Raw genomic sequence first — 6,550 nt, 5'->3', positions numbered from 1 at the left:
TTTGAATTGAAAAGACAATTTTCAGGTTTATACCTTTACTTAATGGTGTGGGTATTCTAGTAGATTAAAGTATTAATATTATTTGTGAGTGCAGTTTTAGTAAGGTTATTAGTATGATATCAAGATGGGAATTGTTCTATAGTCGAGAGATTCTTGTTTGCAAGTGGAAAGAACATCATGCAAATGTGATTAAAAGAAATAGCAATGTCCATGTATTTAATGTGCCTTGTACTTGTTATGTTTATGTTTATTTTCTTTTTTTGGTGGATGGACTGTGGTATTCTAGACCAGAAAGTCAGCTCCTATCTTTTGTTGTTGTTCTTGCCTGCTTATTAAATTATGAGGTTGATAGAACTTTCTTTAATCCAGATTCTCAGCATTATTTGTACCCCTATTGCATGGATTTGAAAACCAATGTGAAAATTCAAATGATTGTGCAGAAGAAAGTTTGGTTGAGGGTGTTTGTTGTGGTGGGAATACCTGAGCAGCTCCACAGCTGTGGTCAGATGTTAGAAATCCAGATTAGGCAGTGTCAGAAATTTTCAGATCAGTTTCTCTAGGAGAAGCCAAGAGTCAAAGCATCCAATTGGGAAAAAAATAGGTTTTCTTTGCATGATCTGTTCCAGAATTTGGCTTCTGAGGAATCTTAGAGGACTATAAAGTCTCTTGGTGAAAACAGACCTTGGTATCCATACACAAGCAGTGATGTTGATGGAAACCAAGCTCCCAGGGAGTCCTGTTGTCACCCTGTGGAGTCTCTAAGGTTTGCTCTGAAGTGGGGTTTTCAAATGGTGCTTTATTTCTGAGTGCAGTGTAGAGATTATATTTCTCTGAGACAAATATTTGTAAATCTTAGTGCATGTACTGTTTTTATACAAAGGCATGGTAATGTTTTAAGCTTCTGAGTAATTCATAGAGATAATTTTACTGTTAAACATCTTTTAAATCTCTTCTAGGCATTTGGAAGTTTTACCCCTGGCCTGAAAAGATGATCATCCTAGCTGATCTTAATTCCTAAATCCTTTCTTGTGTTTTAATGTTAGGAACAATATTGGGCCTTTTCAAATCTTCTGGTACTTCACCTATCCTGAGTGAATTCAGACCAGTATTAAGAACACCATTTTCACCATTTGGTTCTGGGAGTGCTCTAAGATGAGATTCATGAGACCCAGCACACTATATGGTTTCATTCCTTCACTATTTAAATTTTGCTGCTGGTATTAATTATGAAAGACACATGGTCACAGCTGACTCTCTTAGTGAAGTCTGATAATGAGAAAAGCCTTAAAAATTCTGCTTTCTCCATGCCGTTTGTTAGAAACTGCCTTTTCCCACTGAGTAATGGATATGTCTTTTCTTTGCTGTTCCTCTGACTACTAAGGCATTTGCTTAATAAGTAGTTACCCAGGCCTGGTGCACGTTTTAAGGTAGAAGACTCTGGGCACAGTCATGATTTCACCCTTTTTACTCTCTTAAAAAAAATGAATCAGTTAATAACGATGCTTAAAAAAAAAAAAAAAAGGCAAAACTGCAAATACATGAAAAATCAAAACATCTGGAATGCACAGCTAGCTGCCTGGCCATATGCAGAGTATTAATATCTAGATATTTAAGAACAAAGTTGTATAATTACTGGGGAATGTGTATTTTATGATAGCCATCTCCTTTTGAGACAGTCTGTGGCGGTGTCCTGGTTTAAATACCATTTATCTTGAGCCTGATACTTTGAGTCTGTGAACAGGCTGATGTCTTTGCTGCAGCTCAGGCATATGAGAAGCTTCCTGGGCAGTAAAAACTTTGAAGGGACCTCCTCAACCTTCTGTCTTCTGAAACCCAGATTCATCTGCAGCATGTAGATGTGAGATAGACAGGCTTCATCCAACTGTTTGCATTCAAACTTTGTAAGCACCTCTTGGTGGAAGAGAGAGGAAATGAGGGTTAGCCAGACTGCAGCTGGTCAGTGGGAGGAGCAGGCACCCTCTGGCTAACACACAAGTTTCAGAACGAGCTGTCCTGGCTGCACCTTGACCAAAACCCTGCAGAGCCTGAGCTGCCAGTTAAGACCTGGAACATGCATCCCCTCCTTTTGAGGCTGCAGATTTCTTTTAACAATGATGTTGTGCCTGGCTGGAGATGCTCCCTCTCCCCTGTTATGTATGGTTGATGGTGTCCAGTGATTAGGACCTGTCCCTCTTTCAAATCTCATTTCATTAGGGCAGAGGATAAATTACAAGCATAGCACTGGTTTGGGTGCTCAAATAGCATTTGAAAGTGTTAAAATTAATCCAACAGCTACATCTTACAATTAAATCCAACAGCTAGGTCTTAAAATTAATCCAACTGTTTGAAACCAAAGTCCCAGGTTCCCTAAAAATGTTTCCAATGCAGAAAGCCCTGTGCTGCACTGTCAGTTATTATTCTATAGTATAAATTCACTGATGAAGCCATTTATGCATGATAAATGGCCTCATCCACATGCTGGATGTTCCAGTCAGTATTGAAGTCATGTGTTCAGTTCATGCACTGCTGTGTAACTCACATATTACACTTGGCCATTTTCCAGCCTGCACATCTCACTGTGCAGTTTCCTTTTTGTACTGACCAAGTGTACACCACTGGTAATTAACTGAGGCTAATCTGCCACCTCCCCTTTGTTTCCCATTGTTACAGTGTAGGCAGTTATGTGATCCACTTTAGCTCTGTGCTGGTTTGCTTATATTACAGTTTCATCTCAGTTCAGATAATTATCGTTCCTGTTCTTCAACCCTGAATAGCTGAGGTGTGAGTTTGAAGGTAAGCATTGACCTCAGTGGTACTAACTGCCCTCTTCCCTCCCAGGGCCCTGTAGCTCACAGTCCCATGTTCTGCACTGGTTTGCAAAGTCCATGGTTGGACAAGAGGCTCAATGTGCAGCAAAGGTGCAGCTTTTGGGAAAATCAGACTACTGACATGAAAGGATATCTCTACACAACCTTAAAATTCCCTCAGGATCAAGGAAATGGTTTAAAGTGTACTGGCTGTAATCATTCTGGCACAAAGCATCCTTTATACAAGTGATTCACCTGCAGTGGGGGTAAACACATGCAGCTCCCAGAGAAGTTTCTGGGGGACACAGTGGTGACCGTAGTTGCCAGATAAATATCAGATTGGAGTTAGGTGGTCAGGAGATGGTTTTAAGTAGAAAACTGGCATAACTAGAATTTACTTGCTGATGACTAAGCATGTAACATGCAAGTGGATGCTACATTCACTGCTAACAAAGGTGCAGACAGGAAACCCTTCTCCTGGGCACTTGTAATGTGTAAGGGTACTTGTAATGTGTAAATATAATTGATTTTATATATCCACTGAACGCAGATTATCCTAAGATAAGAGACCTATTAATTTATGTGCAAACAGGTGAGTTATAAGACACAGCTCAACTTGATTCTTGAGTTGAGTACAAGGCACCCAAAGTCAAAGGATCAGAGGCTGCAGTGAGTTTTTACTCTCCCTTTTTATTCTGCTCCAGAAAGCTGCTGCTCTGGTAATCTGCCGTATAACACAATGGAAGTAATAGGTAAATGGAGGACAATGAAATAGCTCTGGAATGGAATCCCTACAGATTGCAAATACTGGTTTTGTTATGATCTCAGGCTTTCTGTCTAAAAGATAGATACAGAAGGGTTACTCAGAAGGGGTAATGTTTTTTTCTTGGAAGTTGGCAGAATGATTGCATTCCTAACCAAGAAATCAAATTAGCAAGATTTCATCATATAGTTAAAGTTGAAGCATTAACTTGGTAATTTCACCTTAAAAATAAAATAATGTTTTCCTATGGCCTGAAGAAATTTAAATGAACCTTATTTTTTGTTTTATAGTGTGTTATTTGTTTGGTTGGTTTTTTGTTGGGCTTTTTTACAGTGTAAATAAAAGATTTCAGTGGTGTTCCTTGCTGAATGAAATCCCCTTGGGTGTCTTACTGACATGATCTCCTTAAATGTAAAGATGATCTTGTTGCTTGTTCTGGGGTCTTAAGGGTTGCTCTCTCATGCAATATGCCATGGAGCTACTCCATGGAATAGTCTAGGATCTTCATTTGTCAATATCCTCCTGTTTCAAGGACTGGGAATCAGTGGCAATAGCCTTGAACTCTCCTTTTAGTCATGTGCTAAATCTACACTATGCATCCACAGGTAAAAATAGTGATCTGCAGTCATCTTTATTTAGTAATTCCTGTTCAACCTTGCATGAAAACTGTAATTTTTCAGGAAGTTAAAACAGACTACATTTTTTTCAGTGAGGTAATCATCGAAAATGCAGAAAATCATCTCTTGTTGAAAGAGAAGTTTCCACCAATGCAAAGCCAAAAGCTTTCAGGAGGAAAGTGTGGGAAGCTCCAGTCTGCTTCCACAGTGTGTGGGAGAGAACGTGGCTCCTTCATGAGTGGCCCAGGAAGACTCACAGGGGGGAGCTCCAGTAGTAGTTTAATAATAATTTCTGTAGCAACACAGGAGTTAAACTTCAAATGGTAAGTTACAACTAAAAGCATCAATTTTAATTTCTTTAGTCCCTTCCCTTTTCTGGCCATAAGCTCAAGTCTTATTCCAGATGACAAGGTGACAATTTTTCCAAGCTCTCTGTGAAAATATTAGCAGCACATAGAAGGTGCAGCTTTAATTTTCACTCTTGATCACTGAATCTTAAAGCATGCAGTCCTAACTCCAGCTGGTCTTTTATCTTCCTCAAAAAAATGTGTAATGTGTATCAGTACATTGACTTAAGCCATATCCATATGGCAGTTGGAGCTGTTCTGTGGCATTGTAACAGCTCATATCTTTAGATTCTATATAATCTATATATTTATTGCTTATAATAATTGTGACAAAATGTCATCTCTCAAGCAGAAGTCTTGTCAGACTACATATTGGAAAGCCAAACCCAACATTTACTGATAATTTTTAAATGGTTCTGATAGGGTGTGTGGCCGATGAGCTTAAGAGTTCAGTAGTTTCTCAGACAATGTTCTGTAGAGATATGAGAGGAAGTTTGCCCAAGTGTTCTTATCTCTTCAGGAGGCACATCGTATCTCATAGCAGTAGGGAAATGCAACCAGCTGATGGGACTAGATATTCTTGCATCATTCAAGAAGCTAATATATATGAGATGAAAGATCCCATGGATTGTGACAGGACTATTTAAAGAGTTTCTTAACCCTCTAAAAAGGTTTTGAGTAATTGCGTTCTGGTTTTCATCTGTGTGCTTACTTAGAGGGCATTAAAAGCAGAAAAAGCACTTACAGTTTGAATTATCTTCCACAAATATGTTTACTGTGGCTGCCATGAAGGTATGGAATGAAGGTAGAAGGGTCTGACCTGCAGGCAGTGTCAGTGTGGAATTACACTCTGCTCATTGTCAGGTTAGTGAATCCCTGATCAAAAGAGGTGATTGAAAAATGTGTGGTTTTGTATGTGAAAATCTAGAGACAACCTGTGTGGATGGAACAGTGAGGACTTCATCACTACAGCCATGCACCAGGGTTTCTGCAGGGGCAACCGGACCCAGCAGTACCAAGAGTTGGGTTGTAAGGGAAAGGCACTGTAAAGAAAGGGGATGAGATGTGTTTTAGGAAACTCTTCAAAACATTAATTCTGACTGAGTCAGAATTGGTGGCAAAATCTGTGTCTTCTTTTCACTATGTGTGCTGTTACATGGTTAAAAATACTTGAAGCGTCTGTAAAAGATTGGAAATTTTTAAATGAAAGCTAATATGCATGCAGGCAACATTACTGATACTTTCAGTGGAAAAACTGAATAAACATCTGATAACATTGTGCTGAAGATGGTAAAAATACTGTATAAGATCTCTTTTAAATTACAAAAAAATTACTTCTACAGAAATTGGTACAAATCCTTTTTTCATCTCAATTTTCTAAAGAACACATTCAGTAACATCAAAACTGGTTCTAACTACTTCAGTTCTAATTTTCTGAATTATGAGAAAAATTAAATGTGCACTTTTCCCAAAGATTGAAAGAAGTATGTCTGAACCCTTGGCTTTTCTCTTTTACTTTCTCAACTCATTGCAACTGGACTTAAAATAGCCTTGAAGTATACAAAGCAAGCACCATCACCATTTATTATATTAGGTGATCTTAGCACGGGCAAGCCTTGTAAAATCAGCAGTGTATTTAAGCCCTATGGCAGTCTGGTAGCTAGGGAAAGGTAAGCAAGATGTTTATACACTTTCTCATAAAGGGAGTGCTATGAAAGTGTCAGAGCTCTTCTCACTTTCAAAAAGAGTAAAAAAATCACAAAAATTACCAAAGAAGATACTGGTTTTGGATGATGCAATATGAATTGCATTGGTACTAAAGATTCAGATAAGCATTGTTAATTATCAGATTTTACTAAACCAAAGCGATGCATATTTGGTGTTCTATTAAGTGGTTCTAGTCAAAATTCATATATAAGTGGATTTCAGTTTTTTTGATGTGTCTTGATGTATGGGACAACCAACTGCAAGGAGGGGAAGAAGAATGACTTGCACTAGCTGATTTAAATGGTTACT

Source organism: Heliangelus exortis, chromosome 2, assembly GCF_036169615.1.
Source record: "Heliangelus exortis chromosome 2, bHelExo1.hap1, whole genome shotgun sequence".
Taxonomy (NCBI): Eukaryota; Metazoa; Chordata; class Aves; order Apodiformes; family Trochilidae; genus Heliangelus; species Heliangelus exortis.
Note: the sequence above shows the minus strand (reverse complement) of the source record.